Source organism: Thermobia domestica, chromosome 8 (assembly GCF_964235325.1).
Source record: "Thermobia domestica chromosome 8, izTheDome1.hap1.1, whole genome shotgun sequence".
Taxonomy (NCBI): Eukaryota; Metazoa; Arthropoda; class Insecta; order Zygentoma; family Lepismatidae; genus Thermobia; species Thermobia domestica.
The window spans coordinates 115383533-115408211 of record NC_137461.1 but is presented as its reverse complement, the minus strand read 5'-3'; the positions used below and the strand labels follow the sequence as shown (position 1 = coordinate 115408211).

The 24679-nt window shown below is 32.4% G+C and overlaps 1 long non-coding RNA gene across 1 annotated transcript in view; it reads right to left on the bottom strand.

Annotated features, from left to right (window-relative positions):
- Nucleotides 1–420: 420 nt before the first annotated feature.
- The window catches only part of LOC145693158 (uncharacterized), a 30126-nt gene continuing 5867 nt past the window's right edge, over nt 421–24679 (bottom strand). The window contains exon 2 of the long non-coding RNA XR_014132715.1: nt 421–487. This is a non-coding gene — a long non-coding RNA (uncharacterized LOC145693158). The remainder of the gene's footprint in view (nt 488–24679) is intronic.

Genomic DNA, 24679 nt, shown 5'->3' with positions numbered 1-24679 from the left:
GCAACAGCGCAATTCGTTTCATATTTTGATCCGAGTATAGCTACAATCTTCATTTTCAACTGTTTTCACTAATCTAAGACTTTTAAAAATATTCTAAAGATTATCTGCGGCTTACCTAAGTATAAACGTCAATATTTTTAAAATCTGAAATCGTAAGCAAAAGTTAAAGGTGTGGAATATACACTCGAGAAAACGGTGATTCTTTATTTTTTATTTTTCTTATGAAACATCTTAAGTGGTTGTGGTGTTTCTTCGAACTTAATTCCCAATGCAGGAGACCTTTTAAACAGAAATAATAATTTCTGTATAACTTACACGTTGAATCAATTTGTGTATCAGGTTCTTAAAAGAAATACAATAGTACCTTGTTTCAAATGTATATTTCAAAGACAACTTTTTTTTTTTTTTAAATAGTTATCAGTTTGATTGCCTTTGCGATTTACTGGGATGGATATATCACAGGCCTACTCCAACTTCACCCGCTGACCTGAAAGAAAACCAAATCTCTGTTATAAGCTGAAAAGGCTTCTACTTTATTTTGTTTATGATATTTTTAATTTTACAACTAATTTATAATAGTATAAATATTACTAAATTAGCATTTATTACGAAAAAGAAAGTCATTTTGACATAGTAAGTGAATGGAACGAATTCAAGTTCATTATTAACCTAATGTAATGTATTTGTTAAGTCAACACCTAATGAAATTTCTGGAATAGATAACACTGACATTTCAATTTTCAAAATATTTAAAATTATTATTATTACTTGTATTATTAGTTATTTGATGTTAAAATTATTTGTTTCTTTAATTTTCTATTTTTTTTCGAAAAACGAAACAAGTTTAAAAGCTATAGCTATTTATAATGCATAATAATAATAATAATACAAGTTTAGGAGGCCCAAATGGGCAGGTCATGTAGTCAGAATTGGAGAAAATAGGAACGTATTCAAAATTTTAACTGGAAGCCAATCGGAAAAATGACCATTGGGAAGACCTAGAAGCAGATGGGAAACACATTGTTAAGATGGACCTGGCAGAAATAAGGATCCAAAGTAGAAACTGGATCCAGTTGGCTAAGAATAGAAGTCAGTGGAGAGCTTTTTGAACGCGACATTGAACCTCCGTTTTTCATAGGTCATAAAGTTATAATAATAATAATAATAATAATAATAATAATAATAATAATAATAATAATAATAATAATAATAATAATAATAATAATAATAATAATAATAATAATAATCGGGTCTGGTAGTTTGTGATCGTGTATTCCAGTTATTTGGGAAGCGAGATAATGTGATGGTCTGAAGGTTGATCTTGGATTATTGTACACTCACCAACTGTACAATCCGAATGAAGCAATACAAAGGAGAAGAAATAGGAAAAATATAAAGAAATCGCCAAATATGATACCCAAGAACACTGTTGGCATTTTCTCATTTCTTTAACTTTTTCCCTCGTCCGTGAGTTATTTTTATAAGTACAAAACAGAAAGTAACAAGAAGATAGATTTCTTTCCGAGCATCGTTTAAGCTGCGTCAGATTCTCTTCCCCCTTTTTGTTTTCTCTTTTGTCTTTGTTTATTTTTTCATATGCGTATATACTTCGGATAATCCAGAAAGACCAAATATAGATAAGCTTGTTACTGTAATATATGATTTTGCATCGCTTAACCTAACCCTAGTTTCGCCTAACTAATTATCTTATTCAGTTCTGCTTTCACAAGCTAATTATAATATTTGTGTTCGCTATTTTAGGCTGAAATTAGAACACTAGTTTCCCTAGTCTTTATTTTTGCCTAAAACGACTAACTATAAAAATTCTTAGGAATCGGAGAGGGTGAGAAAATTGCAATTTCCTCGAAATTAATTTTTTTTCATTTTCTGGAAACTATTTTTGATTAGTCTTTTAGCCGGACAGAAACCAGCAGTTGTCAAATTATATTGATTCCCGGTTTTTCTTGGAAAGCCTACTTCTAATTGGCTTTTCAGCCAATCAGGAACATCTGCATTTTCTTATACCTAGTCCTCAATGTTGAAACAGTATTTTAAGCTGTTAAGTTTGCTAGTGATTACAGATAATTATTATGAGAATAAAAGTAGGCGTCATTAAAAGAAAAAAAGAACTTAATACCTTTCTCATTTTCTGTTAGTTTAACTGATAAAGATGGAACTTTCCGCATAATATCAATTTCCAATTCTTCATACAGAAGGAGAATTTTCTTCTGTAATTTTCCATTTAGTTTCCGCGATTTTTTTTTTATCATACCCCATTTTAGGTATAACAGGGGTTAAATAAAACAAAGATTCTTTTTTCGCCTAAAATAGCAAACATGAACCATACCTGTCATTACTATATATATATTGATTAGACAAAACGGGGATTAGGCGAAACGATATGACATGGGAGTATATGTAGTTGATCTTTCTAAAGAATGGATGTGGGTAAGAAGGGAAAACAAGAGGCTAAAGTAGAAAAACTCTTAACTCGGAAAGACTTAGATTGATTGGAAGATCTTAACAATTCCACAATTTTTATAAAAAGTTTTTTTGATACGTAATTTTAATACAGCAGTGATTTCCCAAACAGCGTCAAGCATTTCTTATTAATGGGCATGAGATTTAAGTAGGAGAGGGCGTACACGTCTGAGCAATCATCCTGCATTGGCTAAAGGAAATGATGATAATACTGTAAGTATTTAAGGTTTTCTGATGTATAATCTCAAGCCGCCCAACGAAGACATTAGACTAAGAAAGGAAGGCATTGCTTGAGTTTTAAGGATTTTATAGGTACGTGCACGATTAATAATAATAATAATAATAATAATAATAATAATAATAATAATAATAATAATAATAATAATAATAATAATAATAATAATAATAATAATAATAATAATAGCATAGAACAGAAAACATAATGTCCAAAGGCGGAAAATGTATCAATTAATAGGTCTCATAGATCTGAACAACATCTCTATGTGTTTGAGTGTAAATCCTAATGCCTAGTTTTTGACAGAATAGAAAAAAGCAATTTTTAAAATCTCAAAATTCAATATGTACGATAACCACGCCACCTATGAACATGAACCTGAACCTGAAGTACATCATAATCAAGCTTTTCATTATGACTGTAGCAAGACGACTAATGAGATATATAACTAATTAATGAGATATAATCGAAAATTCGAATTAATTCCCATACCTTAATTTTTGTTTAACTATACAGGGTGCCCGAAAAGTCGCTTACCATTTCTGGGAAGAGCACTTGAATTCAAGTGAAATGTTTGTAATATCAAAGAAGACACCACAAATCAACAAAATCACAGCTGTTCGATATAAGTGACCTCCATATCCAGGCAGAGTTGTCATCTCTCCGCGGTACACCTGAACACTCTCTGCAACATTGCTGGGTTAGTTGTACGCACCGATGTCGAAATTAGTTCACGCAGGTCCGCCAAATTACTAATTTACACTTTGTATACGTGAAGGTTATATCTGAACCTTCATACAATCATTTTTCAATGCAAGAGCAGACGTGCACGCGCAAATTTTTGTTGAGGGGGAATGTTCGAAGTCGAAAGACTGGACAGGATCCGAACGGGTGGGTCCCCATGAGTACGTCGCTGATACAGATAAAACACAAATATATACAAGGGTAAAAGAGGATCTGAAAAGGTAGTGGGACGGTAGGTAGCGGCATGACGTCATGCAGTCCCCCTGCCTATCTTTGTCCACTGTATTTTTTTAGAAATTGGGGGGACGAAGTACGTATTTTTTGGAGATGGGGAGATGGCGTCCCCCCACGTTCCCCTCACTTTTAAGTATATTATTTAACAAGAACTACGATATTTTCGGACATAGTGTTCGAGAAGTTCGGGTATAGTGGATCTGTCTACCCGTGGGGCATACTTGCATAGGACATTATTTTCTTGACAAATTTTCAAGACGAAACAAACTTAGGCCTTGTCTCCAATGTTGTACAATTAAAAACGTGACTTAAAATAGTGAAAGTATGCAATTTTCAACAAACAATACATTTAATTAACTATCTAAAACTCTACCTTTACATTCAAATTCAAGGTGATTGCATATTGACTGTTTGGATATTGTTTAACTTGTTGCATATCGTATTGTTAATAGAATTTTATAATAACAGCAAAACTTCTACTGTTAATTTATCTTAGAAATGCACTGATTTTCTATGATTAATTTATTTAAGAAAAAACAATATTTTCCTTATTTTTGATATATCTTAGAAACAGACAAAATCTGTATTTGTAAAGTATCTCTGAAATAGCAAAACTTTCTAGGTTCGGTCATATATTTATCACCGTATCAGCAAAATTTTTGTATTGATAATAATTTATTTTAAGAATAGCAAAATATTCTATTTCTAATTATCCTAGAAATAGGAAAAATAATCTATTGTTAATTTATACTAGAAGCAGTAACATTTTATATTGTTAACTTGTCTGAGAAACATAAAAAAATACTCTGAATTCTATTGTTGATTTGTTTGAGTAACAGCAACATTTGCTATTATTAACTTATCGTAATTTCTATTGTTAATTTGTCTTTAAAATATAAAATTTTTGTTGATAATTTAATTATTAATTATCAAAAATAATTAATTGTTTAATTTATATGAAAAATGGAAAAATCTCTAGACTCTATTATAGATTTGTCTTGAAATAACATTTTATATTATTAATTTATTTTAATAACTATTAATAATTAGTAGTAGAAATAGCAAAAACCTTTAATTGTTAATTTATCTCAGAAATAAAACAATTTCTAGACTTTATTGTTGATTTATCTTAGGAACAGCATCTTTTATTATTAATATACAATATCTTAGACGAAAATTTTCTGTTGTATCTCAGAAAAAATTTTAAATAAAGAAACATAAGAAAAGAAAGAAGGAAAAAGTAGAAAATGTAACAGTGAGAAAAAGTCTACTAAATCATACCTTAGGCCTGTGGTTTCCAACCGATGTGTTGCGCAATCCCATAGGGTATGTTGCAAAATTTTAAAATTTTTAAATCATGAAATTTTTAATAATGAGTTAATATCAATTTTGGAGTGGGGCTGTACCAGTCAACGTCTAAAGCAGCAGCAACAACTGTGAGTCACTTCTTCGTAGAAACGTGCAGGTTTTCACTCTATAATTTATACTGTACAAGGTGGCCCAAAAGTAGGTATAGAACCCGGTACTGAACAACTCCTTGCTTTTTATATAATTTCTTATTATTATCCATCAGATAGACTTAGTTTCTTTACTATTTGTTCTTAAAGCCTTTTTACTTATATCTTAAGCTCAGAACAGCCGTGACAAATAAATCCATAAGCTAGAATGTTATATTTGATCAATGCAGGGATGTATACCTACTTTTGGGCCACCCTGTATAATTATTAATAAAAAAAGAAATAAGTGTGTAGCGATCTCGTAGGTGTTCAGTAAAGTGTGTCGTCAGTTTAAAAAAAAAGTTGGAAACCACTGCCTTAGGCAATAAACGGAACAACCTACATAGCCTATACTTTTGGCAATCTTGTAATAAATGTTAAATTGAGATTCGTTTCTCATTTATGGGTTTTTCAGAATTAACTAACACTAGATTTGTCTTTGGTTCTCTTGTTTTGTTCTCTAGGTGCAAGGGACAATTTCGTCATAAGGCTCTTCTGAGTTTCCTAATTCTTCTTCTTCTTCTTCTTCTTCTTCTTCTTATTATTATTATTATTATTATTATTATTATTATTATTATTATTATTATTATTATTATTATTATAAATAATACGAACAATGAACAATATGACAGTAGGGCTGCGATGGCTCAGTGGCAGAGCGGTCATGTCTGGCACGTGGGGTCCCAAGCTCCCGTTATGTGTGCTTTGTGGCGTACGTCACCGTGTGCATGGGTTTTCTCGGGGTTCTCTCGTTTAATCCCACTTTCGTCACTTCGTCATTATTATGCATCTCATTATTACCGTCTTCTGTAACTTGGATGCATATCGTGGAACGCGAAACTAATATATATACAGTTTTTATAAACTACTATACATTTTTATAGGGGGAGGGGCATATACTTTGAAGTACTCACCAACTCCCTCTCTAAAAACTGTTGCAGAAGTACCACAGGAATCTGAAACATGGATATTTGGATAGGTCACATACTAATTCCTAAGTGAAGTCTTCACCCGACTACGGTAGGACCCATAGTATTGGAGCTGTGGACCTTTAAAGTTCATTTTTTCATGTTTTCTTCAGCCTATATCTTCAAAAGGAAGCATTTGTGCGCCCAAGTTGGTCTATACTTTTCGTTTTATCTTGGTGTCAGGAATCACCTCCCAAACGTTGTCGGTGTCAGTGTTGTTTTGAAACTATATATATATATATATATATATATATATATATAACAGTATTTTTCTATGATACCTAATTAATATTACTACATGTAATTCCAGATAAACAATGAGGTCCAAGATAACTCAGTTGCCGCCGATGTGGTACAGTCGAGCGGCCTGAGACATGAGACATTCTGATGATCGCAAGGTGAAACCAATCGGGGATTTGGCTTCCACTGAAGACCATGGACGATGTTCTCGATATTTGTGTGTTCGTGCCTCTCTTGAGCCTTGTAGAAATGCAAAAATGTGGAGAAGAGTTGAATATTTTTTAAGGAAAAACTAGTAGACCGCTCACCTCTCGTGTAAAAGGTCTCTAATTCGATCCCAGATTATGTGAGTTTGTGGTGGACAAAATCATGACAGTAGGTTTTATCAAGGCTCTCTCGTTTCCTTCCACATTGTAATTTCACGAATTATAGTTGTTCATTTTCGTTAATTATCCCTCTCCTAATCGTGGACGTAAAAGTAAAAAAAAAAAAAAAAAAAAAGAAGTTTTTCTCTTTTTTCAGATACGTATATCTGAACAATAATATGCAAAACTCAAACAATTTAAGAGTTTTCCTACAGATGGCACTCGAGTAAAAGGACTACGTATTAATAAGTAATGACTCGTAGGTCAGTTTGAGGATTAAATTTGATGTAGATCTTTATAATTCGATAGAATTCAACCTTTTCCCATTTTTTGTACTTCCTTAGAATTGATTTCTTTCGTATCGTAAATGTTTCTATTTTTTTAAAGCAGGAAATTTCAGTGTTATCAAATTGCGATGAAGGAATAAATATAATGAAAAAATGTTTTCCTACCTTTCCTACCTTTGTTCGAAAATTTGATAGTCATGATGATCCTGAACATGAAGTGCTTTGCTATTGATTATTAAGACAAGGGCCGTATTAAATGTAAATAAAGTTGTAGTTATTTATATAATTAATTTCCACAAGTATTTATTCCATATCAAGCACAATATAATGTATTAATTAAGCAACATAAATACAACCTTTAAGACAGCGCAATATTTAACAAACTTTACCTCCAAACCCACATGAAGCATATTACAATTAACAGGTCGTATCTAAAGCATTAAGCGACACTATTTGTGTAAGTTTGACGTAAACAATTAGAACTTTTAATTAATCATGATATTCACCCTATAGAGTCCAGCGTGACAAAGAGTTGGGAGCAGGGGTAAAAGTGAGAGGGAACGAGGATGGACGTCATTCCTCCACTCCCAGAAAATATTAATCCACTTCTTAAAAAAAAAATACAATAGTCAAAGATAGGCGGGGGACGGCATGACGTCATGCGTCTCCATACTTTTTCAGATTCACTTTTACCCCTGCTTAGGAGATCAATTAAATCACATAGACTCCATATTTCTCATAATGCTTTTAAAAAACGAAACTGAAAGCTTCGCATAGTATTCTCGAATACATAGATATCACCATGAAAGAACTGAGATTGAGACTTCATATTTTATATTCTTATGCAATACTGATATTACAAACTATAGGTTCTACTATTAACGTAAGCTATAAACAATGACCAAGAGTTTGAATTCGATACAGTCCATCATGCAACATCAACCATTAGTGTATAGGTCGTCCCCCACCACACTCTCTCTCCTCCAACATAAGTAGATTTGAGAACAATGCCACTGGTCTTACCACGGCGTTAAGAAAAAAATAAAAACTGTAACTTTTTTCAGAAAGTAACCATGCTTTGAAAAATATTGGAAGAATTGAATTTTACATAATACAGCACTTCTCAACCTATGGTCCGTGGACCGCTAGTGGGCATCCAAATCTGCCTTTGAGATAAATTTAGATTGAAGGAATTCCATAAAGGACAGAAAAAAATAAAAAAAATCAAATGAATTTCATATCACACACACAATAGTTGAGAATCAGAAATAGAGCTTGAAAATTTCATATAGTAAGCGTCAGGACAGTTATTTCATAAATTTATTTTTTAACAAAAAAATAAATAAAACTTTTAGTTTAACGTCCCAGGGTTATGCCCTTTAGCCTAAAGATAACTGATAACTAATGGAAGTGGATGATTGTAAAACTTTTTGGACTCTCCAGCCGGTAATCAAACCTGGGACTATGTGCTAGCGCCAGCCACTAGATCAGCGAGGAGTACTATTTCATAAATTAATGTAATTATCTACTCTATAAAATACTTCTAGTAATCTTCAATTATTATACCAAAAATAATTTAGAGAATTTCATTTAGCGTAAACTACTTAATAATAACATAACTATTTTAAAACTATAATAAATATATTTATTAACATACAGTATGGAAAGATAATAATAATAATAATAATAATAATAATAATAATAATAATAATAATAATAATAATAATAATAATAATAATAATAATAATAATAATAATAATAATAATATAGAGTTGTTTACGTTCAACTGAGTGCTAAGTGCTAATTAATGTTTGTTTGCTTTGATAACATTACTAATTATAGTGCGCGTGAGATCAATTATCGATAGTTAGTGAATCACAAATTTGAGTTAGGAATCAATTACAATTCAGAAATAGAAATTCCGACGCAGAAAAGCAGACAGTCCTGACTACATCGTCTTAAAAAAAAAAAGTTTAATGCAGGTCAGAACAAAATTTCAAATAAATAAGGTACATAGATAGGATTTATCTATATTGAATGTTTTTCTAACTCGTTTGATAGAAATAACTTTTCTTTCAAGAAAACTTACATTCATATCATAGTAAGAGTTCTCCTAGATAACTTCATTCATTGACGAAATTTTAAATTACATAGACCTGCTTTTGCAAGGAGGTAATTTATTTATTTATTCCGTACAGTTCTTTGCAGGAAATATTTAGAGAGAATAACTATTAATAATGATGTATAATTATTCAATTTATCGGACTCATATACGATGGAACTCAAAATGTGAGTATTCACAAAAATTGAACTTGAACAAAATTTGTTGTTGGAAAGGAAAGTTCATCCCAATAAATTCTTCAAAAATATTTATTTATTCTTTTCTTGGACTTTGGTAATTCTGTTAAGATTATTCGGGTAATTTTTCTCTCATACTCGAATATACGACATTTCAATAATTATTGCTACAATTTATTCATTAATCGAAAAATATTCCTATAATTACCTATTCATCATTTGAATAATTATTCCTACAATCGTTCATTATTTGAGTAATTATTACTACAATCACTTATTGTATGAATAATTATTATTACCGTCTTTCATTATTTGAATATTTATTGCTACAGTCATTGATTATTTGAATAATTATTATTACAATTATTCATTAATGGAAAAAATATTCCTACAATCATTCACTATTTGAATGATTGTTTCTTAAAATATCCATTACTTAAGTAATTTATTATTCCTTCTATTATTCATGATTTGAGTACCTTAATTTCATATAAATATTCACTATTGTAATAGTTATTCCTACAAATAGCCATTATTTGAATAATTGTTCCTATAATCCTTCATTATTTGAATAATTATTCCTACAATCATTCATTATTTGAATAATTATTCCTACAATCATTCATTACTTGAATAATTATTTCTACAATCATTTATTATTGAATAATTATTCCTACAATCATTCATTATTTGAATAATTATTACTACAATCACTCATTATTTAGATAATTATTACTACAATCATTGATCTCTATTTCAATAACTATTTATACAATTATTCTTTCCATAATTAGTCCTCCAATATTCATTATTCGATTTGATATTCAAACAGATATTGGAATAATCCACAAAATAATTCAAATAAACGCTTAGCCAAATATTCAAATTTGGATATGTACGAATTTTGATAACTTTAATTTATATGATTTCTAAAAGAAAAGCAAAAACATCAGTTTAAATTTAAATTACTATCTTTTTTTTTTTTTTTTTTTTTAGACATTTCAAATTGATGTTATTAATTTTGTAGATGTAAATTGAACTTTCATACAGTACTTCATTTATGATAAATCTGTGAGTACAATTTTGGTTAAATATACATCATAAGAGGATATTTTGAACTTAAAAAAAAAATACCAACTTAATTTTTCTTGAATCTATATTTGTAGAGTGGGTTATACAAATTGCGGGAAGTATATCTTCATTAGCTTATTTCGAACAAATGACTACGAGCAGGGTACAGCTTTTCGAATTCATTGAGATATTAATCTTGCGTAAAATCAAAAAAATATACAATAAAATATATCTATATTAAATGTGAAATTGCTGTTAACGTGACTGAACAAATCGAAAAAAAAATGCAAAAATTATTGCTTTTGATTCCGTTTTGTTAATGCCTAACATTCAGTGGCGTATTTAAGCGGGGTTTCCGGGCTTAAACCCCCTCCCCCGAAATTTTATTTTTCTATTATAAAGTAAATGAAATATCTTGCGGAATTTTCACATTTCCAGGAATAAAGTTAACAAAGTGCTCCCCGAAACAAAATCTTAAAAAAAATCACGCCACTGATAACATTAGTGATAATTTGGAGGTGTTGTACTTAAAGGTTAATGAATTAAGGTATATACTCACATTGAAAAGGCCTTTTTTTTAAAAAAAAAAAAGTCCAAATTAAAATGCTATGGCACCTAAAAGATAATATCAAACTATTGAACACATACACATGTATCAAGCAATGAATGACGTTGAAAGTGTAATTGTTTAGAGAATCATGATCATTGCCTTAGCATATTTTATAAAAGTTTCTAACGTTACCGTGGTCTGGTGGTTAGAGCGTTGGACTCACGTCCGTGTGGTCCTGGGTTCGATTCCCAGCCGGTGCTTCTCAATTTTCGGCGTCCTCCCAGCGTCGTGAGGCAAATTGGGGAATCACGTGAAAACAAGACGTGACAGCCACTAGGTTTAGAAAGCTCCTGATTCGTTGCTAGGCTGGACGTAGTTCAGTTGGTTGTTAACGGATGGCGCTGGAGCAGGCTTACACCAAGGATCTTATAAAATAGAGGATCTGCCCTTACAACAAAATCTTGAAGGCATACGTCACAATTTCGCCACTACTACTCTACCCACTTCACCCAATAGGATCGCAATATTTTGAAAATGAAATGAAATCTTTAAGTTTTACGTCCCACGGTTATGCCGGTTAGGCTAAAGGAGACGGTGATGATGACAGACGAGTAAAATGGTGAAATGAAGAAAGTGGAAGGAAACGGGAGAACCCCGAGAAAACACACGTGCACGGTGTTTGTCCACCACAAAGTCCACACGGCGCGAGCTGGGATCGAACCAGAGGTGAACGCTCTACCACTGAGCCACCACCAGAATACTACCTAAGTTCGATTCCTTGTGACAGTCGAATCTCCATTAGTCTGTATTTAAACTACCGGGATCTAAAACTTAAATTAGATTGATTGGATTGTAGTGGTTCTTTTTAACACTGAAATCATGAGACAAGGCCTATTTTGCTTAAATTTGAGATTCGAAGCATTACTCGGGTTTTATTCAATACTTAGCATCTCTACCAAGGATTGAATTAAGGACCCCGCGCACGGAAAGTACAAATGTTAATAGTGTTGGAATGAGATGGAATGAGACAGGAAATAAGGGTTTTCTCGTCTCGTCTCACATATTTTGTAATAGTCTCTCTCTCTCTCGATTCTCGTCTCGTCTGGATTTTCTCTCGAATCGTTTTGTAAATGTATGTACACTCATGTCCAAAATTATTGTCGCATGTCGATAAATGTGTTATTGTAGAAATATAATTTGTTAACGAATTCGCCCGGTAATCGGCAAAGACAAGTATGTGGCAAATTTCATGTCAAAAGAGCAATAAATAAGAACAATAAAACGAAAATAAAACTTTCCTGTCCATTTAGCAACATTTTGTTTTACTCATTCTAATTTTCGTATTTATAATTCTTTTCCTATGATATTTACCATAAACATATATTTCCCCTATTATACACATAGTGTCAGTATTACAAGCACCCTGCAAAATCATTATCACATTATATTCTTACAAGAAGACAGTTATACGTAGATATGCGACAATCATTTTGGACTCTTTGATTTATTATTATTATTTTCTTAATTTCATCTAGAAGTGTCGTGAGACATCCACGAAGGATGTGTTGCAACGGCATTTATTATTGCAGTATCTCGTGTAATGACTTATGTATCTTCAAACGTTGATAAATACACTTCATTGAGATCTAAGACTTGTCAACAAGACTTGAGAAGCTCTGGGTTTCGTCTCAAATTCAAAAACGTAGTTCTCATCTTACGAGACGTGAGATTTCTTACCTTGTAGACAACACTTGGCAAGAGAAACAAGTAACACTAACGAAACAAACAAACGAGTAAAATATGTAACAATCCACTTAACATTTACGGTTCTGGCATACAACCTGCGCAAAACTCAAAATTAGTATAGTCTGTAACCGTCTATTCATACCAAACGCTATTATCTCTAACTTTTACTGTTGAGAGCTCAATAGAGATACTCGACACATCTCCGTGAGAAATAAAATAATTCTACATAAAAAAAATGAAGATACATGGCAGTTAATTTCAAGGGAAAGCATCAAGATAGAAGACAGAAAGCGTTTTAAATTATGAATGATTGAATAAATAAAAATCAAACTTAATAACAATAATCGAATCGGTTTATAAACTGTAAAATAATATTCTTTTTTAAAAAAAAAGAAAAGAAAAGAAAATGTTAAATTTGTTCCCTCATTAGTGTGTTGTACTGCCCACTATAATCCTATTAACGCACAGAAATAATTCTTTTAACGACTTTATCGGGTAAAGTGACAAACTTACGCAGAGAAAGCTTAGAACATGCGGTACGAAACAACAGATCAGCATAAAATAATTCGTCCTCTCAAACAAGTTAATATGCATGTTTACAGTTGAGTTAATGATTATTATTACCAGTGAATATAGACCTACCTTATAAATAGAAAATATTTAGTCTCATCTTGAGAATGTGTGCTTTCATGGATTCAAATGGCTAAGGTGCATGTCTTTGAAGTGTGTTATCCTGGTTGAACTCTATCAGTAGAGCTTATTAACTTATGGTGTTGATCAAGCATTGAGAGACAATTCTGGAACTATTTCAATTAAGAGGTAATAAACTTGGGTCTAGAAAGCTGGACATAGAAAGGATGGGAGCCAATGTGCTCACCATCGATCATGCAAATAAAAGCTCATCTGGTCAATCATAGACTTATTGGGGGATGTAATATTAGATGTTAATGTAATTTCTAGCTTTTAGTCTGACATTTTTTTAAAAGACATACCATTCGAATTTCCCATCTTCAATCACCGTTGAAGTACACAAAACTTTTTACAGAAAAAAAAACAACAACTGTGTAATCTTAATAGAACAAATTTCACATAATCTCGGTGCTGATGAAATGAGCATTAAGTTCCAACTAAATCAATTCAGTTTTTTTTTTTGGGGGGGGAGGAGGGATCAACTTACTGTACATAATTTATAAAATAGAATTGGATATCTCTGACGCAAAATTTTAGCTCATAGTAGAAGATATAATGTGCTTCCTTTGAATTAGTAAAATTATATACATGAAGATATAGGTTCTACAACATTTAACATTTAACGAAGAAAAAACGTCCAAAGATAAGACACGTACCAACCAACAGATTGCATCAAACTGAACAAAATTCTTCTTGAGGATCAATTTTAATGCGTAGTTATCGAGAAAATGGTTTACAACGTTGAAGAGTATATTGTTCTTTGCCAATCTGATACACTTGATTGTATTTATTTAATAGTTAACAGTGACACACATACTCAGTGTGCAAATTAGGTTATTGATATTGATAGAGGCCAACAGGACAGATGTCTGAAAGTGCAATAATTCAAAATCAAACAATGATGCCCATCCTTCCCCTAAAGCTAGGTTGCCATGCTGAAAAATCTTGTAGCTGTCATTTATAAATCTTGCAACGCCATCTTTCTATTTACTGTATACACAATACAACTTTCTGAAAGAAAGAAAGAAAAAAGAAAATATCTCCAGCTATGCAGCATTGCACTCTAGTGGACAAATAATAAACTTCTTCACTAAAAACGTGTATTCTATTTTCGCGCACTTCCCCTCCCTGTCCAAAAGAATTCGTTGTTTCGGAAGCAGTGAAACTGCTTTTTCTTTATGTCAATGGGAGGGCGATAGCAGGGAGCAAGCAAGACGACTCGAAAAGTTGAACATGGTTTAACTCCTTGTAGGATGAAAAAATTGTTGCATGTCCCTTTCAAGATTATGTTTACATGGAAAAATATTGAGGGTTGCAAGACTTTTTTAATGACAGTTACAAGATTCTTGCAGCATGACAACTTAGCTTTATGGTCATCTGACTAACATCTTTGACTTAATAATCCTAACAATCTTAAGATACATTGTCATGCTACATGAATCTTGTAGCTGTCATAAAACAAACCTCGCAACCCGATCCCCTTCTATTTACTGTTTACATATTACAACTTCTTAGAAAGCAAGAAAGGTATCTCCATCCATGCAGCACTGCACTCTAGTGGACAAATAGTGAATCTCCTCATTAGAAACGTGTATTGTCGCGCATTTCCCCTCCCTGTTCAAAAGAATCCGTTGTTTCGGAAGCGATGAAACTGGTTTTTCCTTTATGTCAGCGAGAGGGCGACAGCAGGTAGCAAGCAAGACGACCCAGAAAGTGACATATGGTTTAAAACCTTGCAAGAAGGAAAGAAAATGTTTTATGTCCCTTTCAAGACTATGTTTACATGGAGAAATATAGTAGGGTTTCAAGATTTTTTTTTTAATGACAGCTACAAGATTCATGTAGCGTGGCATGACCCCTTTAGGTAAATGATACAGTAAATATGTAGCACCTCGTTATGAAATTTTGCCATTCCGTATTCCCGTGACTGTTGGGTCACAGTATTCGTCTCAGGATTTTATTCACAAATATTTTCAGTTTCCGTTTTTCTCAGTATAATTATCTGACAACAGTAATAAACAAGAATATTATTAAATCTTAGCAACAATAAATAAAAGTAGGAACTACATCGCCCAAGATACCAGCTTCTAACCTTTTCGAATGTGTTTTAGTATCTTATATTGCATGTACATATGTATATGTAGAATGTAAGACGTTTGCAAGTCAATGCATACACAACTTCAGTATACACAGTTAGTATAACGTCGTCATCCAAATATACCCCCGACAACAAACTGAAGTGCATGAGAAATGATTTTTTTTAAAATGAGATCTTTTAGTTTATCGTCCCACGTTTACGCTCTTTAGGCTAAGGGAGACGGATAACTAAAGCAAGTAAATAAATGATGATAGAAGAATTGGTGAAATAATGTTGTTGGAGGAAACGGGAGTACCCGAAGGAAACCAATGGATATGCTGTTATCCACCACAAACGTAATTGGTCGAGGATCGAACCAAGAGCCCCACTAACCAGAAGTAAGCGCTATACCACTGAACGACCATGCCCCCTGAAGTGTATGGGAATATGATTGCAAGTGGCAACTATTGACACAAGAAAAATAGTTAAACTATCTGTAAAACCAGAGGAAAAGTATAGGAAGTCTGTATCTATATTTTGCTACCTGTGAGGGTTAAAATTAGAAGTCAAAAGTAATAGCTTACGTCTTTCATTTACAAGTCCAGCTAGGAGATTAAAATTACACGGAAAGACAAAAACCAGAGGAAGTTGACAAAATACTCATACTTTATATTTTTTCTATCACTAAACATGGGTCAGGAGTAACCCTGGCAGGGATGCTGGAGTTATTTTCTTTAGGAGGATCAAAATGTAATTGAGGGGAAATTCCTCTCTCCCCCTCTCTGGCAATTTGCACCCAGCATATACAACTTGTAAAAGTACATTAGTGCAGAATTTACAATATTATATTGTATAGCCATAATTAACTAAAGATTATAATATGTTAAACATGGTGGTGTAGATGCCATATATATCAACGTAATTATCTGGAAAACATAATGTTGAATTTTATATAAAAAAATCGATTTAGTAGATAAAAAGTAGAGACAATAGAATCGTGTCGTTGGAAAACAAATTAGATATTTCTGTTCAATTTGCAGTCCCCACCTTTTTAAAGTCAATAGTTATCATAATAGTTACCATAGATAATAACTTTATTGGACTTATTTCGGTTTCCAAAATTAAGCATGCACATGAAAAATAATAAAAGAAAATGGTGATATTTGGATCCTATTTCACAGATGATGTCTTTTCATTGTACAGTCATAAGCAAATCATGTTTCTTTTTCCACAATCTTTTACTGTATCCTACGATTAGACTAAGTTATATACAGCAGAATTGCGTTCTTTGTTAAATGAACGAAAACCATATATATATATATATATATATATATATATATATATATATATATATATATATATATATATATATATATATATATATATATATATATATATGACGTTATTGAGAAACCAGAACTCCAGAAGTTAGTGTTCTTCCTGTTCAAAGAACGAATTCCGTTTCTCGATTCATCTTAGAAAAAAAATGTATTTCGTTCCCTTCTATATTAGTATCTACGCTATTTTTGTTTTTCAGTCCATTAATTAATGTTGCAACAGTGACATATGCAGAATTTCTGCAAGGGGTTATGCAATTTCATATCTTTTTTGGACAAACGTGATTTTTGTATATATTTATCTTCTTTCTTCTTCTAAATCTTTTCCCCAGTTAGTTGTGGTCGGATATTAAATGTTGATTTTTTTAAAATTTCCTTGCTCAAGAGGGGGTTCAACCCCGAAACCCCTCTTCGGTACGCCACTGCATGAGATAATACGTTTTTCTTCGAAATGAACAGGGATTTTAATGATGTAACGTTCTTAACTTCTCGTTCAAATTTAGTTAAATGATCTTTGTTTTTTAAAACAAATTTTCACTTAATTTGAATTTATTATTAAATATTATGTCAACCAAATATTTAATTTTCACTAAATGTGGGACATTTAAAATAAAATTGAAGAAAAATCATTAAAATCATTAAAATTCCAGCTTGTCCTAGAGGAAACATAAGAAGATTGACAACTCTCAAAAACTAAATTATTATCGGCACCCCCCTCACAAACTGCATTTTCAGTTCAGACTTATAGGTGCATAAAGTAACAAAGAAAAATATTAAGTAATGAGGACAATAAGTACACATCGAAAGAAATTCGAAACTTTATTCGCAGTATTCAAAATTTTATATATTTCCACTAACTTTAATATACTCTTTATAGCCGTTACAAGACTTCTCAAAACAGATTAGGAACTAGATTGTATTTTAAATCTTGAAATAGATAGATATCAAGAATGAAAGTTATTAAGTTAATTCCGTTTGGATGTCTTATTATGAATACTTTAGTTGTTATTTGATAGTATCAAATAAAATTTTGAATACCGGTCATATGTATGCCGCTAAGAAGTCTATACCGTCCACTTACTTTATTCGGAACAGTAATATTATTTCTTGTGCTGCCGGTAAAATAGGGTTAGTTGGCAACCCTAAAGCAAAGATGGCGCAGATATTCAACACCATTAAAATAAACCTGAGCAAGGGCGCACTCACGCGGGGGGTCCACAGGTTCCAGGCCCCAACAAAACTTTGTAATTCTTTAACATTTGTATACTTTCTTAACATAACTATACTTGTTTAACAGAGAAATGATTGATGTAGCCTAAAGATTTTATTTTATAGCTCATTTGTAATATTTCTTCTCTTCTAAAAGAATCTAGTTCTGTAATTTTTGTAGAATGTAAATGGCAGTAATTAGCAGTTACTTATCATCTTGGGTGAAGGATAATACAGGCTCAATACTACATAGACGTATTTTGACCCCCCCCCCACAAAAACCTCTTACCCCTACTAACAAAAATTTATGGTTGCGTGCCTGAACCTAAACGACATAAGGTTCCACCAAGGGCGCCGATTTCTCTGTAAATTTGGGGGGGACTCATCCAGATGCAAAAGGCATATAAGGGATTTAAAGACAAATTGCATTTAAATTATACCAAATATTGTATATTCATAAGTACAATTCGAGGGGGCCCACGTGAGCTTTGAGGGGCCCGGGCCCACTCGGCCCCCCTAGGATCGGCTTCCTTGGGTTCCACTGTTAACAAGAAAGAAAAAAAAAGAACTTTCCAGCACTAATGGCACTTAAAATTAGCAACTAATTTTGTTTGATAGCATAATGTCTGTAAATTTACCTCAATAAGAAGGTGCTTGTTCCCATAGGGATACAAAACATTGTATAATGTTAAAATCATATCTACAATTAAATTTTACTCAATAGTATAAGTAAAAGAAATTACTTGCATCAAATAAAAAATCGGTGAGTTATTAGACCAGTAGGACGCCACTCGTTGTTGAAGTATTTCCGGATACTTTCCTCCAAATTCAGGGGTATAGAATCAAAACGTGCTAAATCCATTTTTCAATTTTGTCAGGAGACGAAACAAAAGTGACTCATTTATGTTTCAAAATTGTTGAACATTTTCTTTTGTTTAGTGTTCACTACTTAATACAGATGAGTGAAATCTACCACTAAAGAAGAACAATTGTTCAACAATACTGAAACACAAAGGGAGTTACTTATGTTTCGTTTCTTGACAAAATTGAAAACTGGATTTAGCAGGCTTTGCTTCTATACCACTGAATTAGTCTATACCCCCCCCCCCCCACACACACACACAAAGAAAAAGTGATGTTATTAATGTTTCCCACGAGAAGATAAATTTTTCGTCTTGTCTCGATTTGATTGCATCGAATTTCAGTTTAGCGTCCCGCTTAGCAGCGAAGCTATACGAGAGGTAGATCTACAGCTTAACATGAGATCCGAATTCTGAACCACATGAGTTCTCGTCGGGAATCGAACCCGGGTATCCCGCTCCAAAGGCGGGTATGTTAAGCACATAGGCACGAGAGAGAAAGAGTACACCTCGCCTCGAGAAAAGAAGCAAGACGAGATATTTTGAACTTCGAGACGAGAAATTTTGCGAGTCACCTGAGCGACACTAATTTGTCCAAAATCTAGACATAAAACACTGTTTTAGTTTTACATGATTCACAGTATTAAACACTATATAATTAATAAAGTGATTGTACGAACTTAATGACAAGCATTTATCAGTGTTTTAGTTTGATTTCATTTAGAGTTTAGCGTCCTTTGAGACGGCAAGGCTATATGAGACGAGGATCTACAGCTTAACGTGGAATCCGAACAACGTAAGCTCCCACAGGGAATCGAACCCGTGTCTCCCACTTCATATCAATGTTTAAAGATACGCAAGTCATTACACAATCTACTCCAATAAGAAATGTGGTTTAAATGTTGTTAGGTAGACCCTATATATCACATCCTTCGTGAACCACTCGCGACACGAAAGGATTGCGCGTGATAACTTCTAGATAAACTGAAAGAAAAAAGCAGGACATACATTTTGAGCAAAAGTTTACAAAACGGGACCAGACGAGACAAGACATAATTCTTCATGAATAAAGATGAGATTTGTATTAAACTTATGAGACGAGACTAAAAAAAATATTTTTCGTCTCATGGCTCGTCTCATGGGGAGCACTAGTTTTAATCGATTGGTTGGTGGAAGTTCAGTGTCCCTTTTCAGCACCGACGTTATATGAGACGTGGAGTTACTGTTTAAGACGGAATTCGAACCACCAACCGGAATGCGTTCAAATTTCAAGCTTCTCCCAGTGAGACTACATGCTCCCAAGTCGCGCGCTAGCTAGTAGACTACAGCGTTAGGATGACATGTCGCTGTTATACTTATTCCAAATTTTCACAATTAAGGTAAATGGTAAAAGAAGAAAAAAAACTCCCAACAAAGTTTTGAATTCTGGTCTTCTTTATACTCATCGGGTAACTAAAGGAACGAAAATTCACGTCCATATTCCTTCAGAAAATGAATGACGTTATTAGATTTCCCTTCGATACGAAAAGGAAAGAAAGAACAACTTTTTTGTTTACTTTTTTTTTATTTTAAGAAAATCAATTTTAATCGACTTTTACGAAAGAGCTTGAAAACAGAAAATAAAAGACTTAAAAAGCAGAAAATAATATTCATAAAGTACTTAAAGCTAGAAAAATAATAATTCATTACTATTATCTTAAAAATTTTGAAGTCTGTGCCAAGCTAATATATAATTGTCTCATAAAATTAGAAATATAGGCCTACCATTCACACCGTATGAGAAATTAATTTGTTCGGCTCATATATTTTCTATAGATATAGATATGGATAAAAGTAATGAATTATTTTCTGCTTTTAATCGCTTTATTGTAATTATTTTCTGTTTTCTAACTCTTTTGCTAAAGTCGATTAATATTATTTTTTAAAAAAAGTTTTTATTTTCTGCTTTTAGTGTGTTTTTGAAGTCTGTTATTTTTCATTAATTTTGTTTATTTTTCTGGTTTTCCGCAAGATACCTAAACCAAAGGACACTAACTTACTGTAAAATGGGCCGCCTTGTGAAACATGCATGAACAAACATATTTTAAAAAATCAGTCTGTGCACTACAGAATTAACGGTATGAACTATAAGCTGTTGAGGAGTTTCATGGTCTAACACCAGGGACTTCATTAGATTCTGATAATATTTGTATGGGATCTGCGAGAATGTATACAATTTGAAACTAAAAAAGAATACTCAAAATTGGTTCATTCATGTTGAAAGTATACGTGAACATGCACACAATGAAGAAGCTTATATTATGTCATTAACAGTGACAGTGATTAAGGAATTTCATGGTCTAGCTCTAAAGACTGTTGTTAGATCCTTATGAAATTTATTGACAAAGTACATTCTTTCAAATAAAAGAAGAATCATTGAAATCGGTGCATTTCTGTCGAAGTTATGCGTGAACATACACACAGTGAAGTTGCTTAATTACGAATTTTACACAGCGCCCCTTGAGGTTTTTCATGATCTACCTCCTAGAAGTTAGAACCTCATGAAATTTATACGGGACAACCGGCCAAGTAGAATCTATCAAACAAGAAAAAAAAGAAAGAAAGAAAAAGAAAAAAGTCATTAAAATTGGTGCATTTGTGTCGAAGTTATCCGTGAACATCCACACAACATACATATGAAAGAAACAGATCAAATTGAAGCCAGTTAAAAAAAAAAAAAAAAAACTTGCTATATAAATTTTATTCATACTATTCTCTGAGAAAACATTTTACGTACTATTTACTGGTAACTAGTACCCACAAGGATCAGTTTAAAAAAAAAAAAATCCGTATTTCAATTATTTTCAGTATGAATATTTTGACATTAAAAATTATCTCTACACTAAACAGATGAACATTTTATAAGAAATCATAGGTGTATTTGATTCAGTTCCAATATGTACGTAAATCAGAAATATACCTTCATAATTTGCCTTACCACCAATATATTAATGTAGTGTTAGTAATGAATTTCCTTATTTTAATATCATTTTGAGTAAATTAGTTATTTTATTGTCATATTGTTATTATTATTTTTTTTTTATTATTCAGAAAAAAAAACATTTTTTCCCGTTAGAAGAACATCTAAGACATTACAATAATTTAGATTCCACTTTTAAACTGTAAAAGTGATCTTGTTCTATAGAGTTGGGCTGCTAACAAAATACATAGATACAAATCAATCAATCAATCAATTCGTGCAATAGGCCCATTTCGTTGGTTGATCGGATTAGAGTTTAGTGTTCCTTTCAGCACCAAGGCTGCATGAGTTGCGGATCTACAATTTACTATCCGACCCGAAACCATAACAGCTCCCACCGGGAATTGAACCCGGAATTTCTCAAGAATGTCATTTAGTTCAGCTTGATGTGACCTATCATAGATATATCATTGTTAGAAAACCAATATGCGTATTTCAAAATTTGCGTTTTTACGTTAACACCGGTATCTTATCTGATTTCACGAGATCAACCGGTCTTTGTAAGAATATGTAAGAATTTTAGGCGACGAAGGCTTCAATCTCAAAAATTTGCGTTTTGACATTAACACCGGTACTTTTCTATGATTTCACGAAATCATTCGAGTCGATCGTTGTAAGAAGCTGTAATAATTATAAGCGACGAAGGCTTCAATTTCAAAATTTGCGTTTTGACATTAACACCGGTACTTTATCTGATTTCACGAAATCAGTCGAGTCGATCGTTGTAAGAAGCTGTAATAATTATAAGCGACGAAGGCTTCAATCTCAAAAATTTGCGTTTTGACATTAACACCGGTACTTTATCTGATTTCACGAAATCAGTCGAGTCGATCGTTGTAAGAAGCTGTAAGAATTATAAGCGACGAAGGCTTCAATCTAAAAATTTGCGTTTTTGACATTAACACCGGTACTTTATCTGATTTCACGAAATCAGTCGAGTCTATCGTTGTAAGAAGCTGTAAGAATTATAAGCGACAAAGGCTTCAATCTAAAAATTTGCGTTTTGACATTAACACCGGTACTTTATCTGATTTCACGAAATCAGTCGAGTCGATCGTTGTAACAAGCTGTAAGAGTTATAAGCGACGAAGGCTTCAATCTAAAAATTTGCGTTTTGACATTAACACCGGTACTTTATAGCTATATCTGATTGTACGAAATCAGTCAATCGTTGTAAGAAGCTGTAAAAATTGAATCAGTCATTTCGAAAATAAATTGTAAAGGATTCCCACCAAAGTAAATTGTTGAGGAAAAAAAAAAAAAAAAAGATTGGATTGCAAACTTGAAGTGTACAATGGCATCGATGATATTGAGGCAATAGTGTAAGATATGAAATATAATGTGACCAGCCAATTGAACTTTTTACAGGGGATGCACGTTTCTTCGCGTACATCTCGAATTTGCACTAGAATGAAAATGTGGCGGAGATGTATATGTGGCCTTTTCTTAATGACTGATTCAAGATGGCGAAGCCTTCAATCTCAAAATTTGCTTTTTGACGTTAACACCGATACCTTATCTGGTTTCACGAGATCAACCAATTGTTGTAAGAACCTAGAATATAAAAATTATAGTCAACAAAAGCTTCATTGCTGAAATAAGGAGTTGATAAAAATGCAAAGCGATCGGTAGATCTCGTAAAATTGTATTAAACACCGGTGTTTACTTTTTTTTTTTTAAAAAAAAAAAAAAAGAAGTCTCATCTTTGGACATGATTATAAGCATCAATTTTTAGGTATAGGCTACAAAATAAAAGATTTCGTTTTTCTCGAAAACTGCGCATTATCACTTTCACTTGCCCATATAATTATGTTCAACTCCATGAAATCTATCGATTGCTATATGGGGCGTTCAGAGCACAAGAGATTCAAGTCCAATTAGGAAAAGTGTGAGAAAACGAGACATAAAGGTTGCACGCTGCACTTAAGTACATGGAAAAGTGAACACTTTTTCAAATTATAAGTGTTACAACATCTGGCCATAAATCTTTTAAACATTGAAAGAAGCATCAGAAGCATCATGTTAAAAATGAAATGTATGTCCAAAATTATCAAAAATGAATTTGAAATCTTTATGCACTGAGCGATCCATAATGAGGCTGCTTTAATCTACAGTTTAAGGTGGAATCCGAACCGCCACAATAAATTCAAATTTCAAGACTCTCCTAGCAACGACGCGCTTGCTAGTCAATAGATTAGTGTTTCTCAACCTTTTTTGACTGGCGACACACTTTACAGAACGTCCAGGAAACGCGACAAACTTGTTTGATAATTTTATTATTATAAATAATAATAATAATAATATCTATTATAATAGTGAAACCAATTAGTTTTGATAATGACCCTATAGCACTGAGCATAATTGCTACCGCTGGAAGTGTTGACTGATACAATCTGTTTCGATTTTAACTAATTATTATTAAATTCTTCATGATTTTTAAATTCTAAAATTCCGCGACACACCTTAGGGGACTGCGTGACACACCAGTGAGCCGCGACATATCGGTTGAGAACCAGTGCACTAGAATGAAAATGTGGTGGGGAATGTGTATATATATATATATATATATATATATATATATATATATATATATATATATATATATATATATATATATATATATATATATATATATATATATATATGTATGTATATGTATATATATGGTCTTTTCGCAATGACTGATTCAAGACCGCTAGAAGGCTTCAATCTCAAAACTTGCTTTTCCACGTTAACACCGATACCTTATCTGGTTTCACGAGATCAACCGAT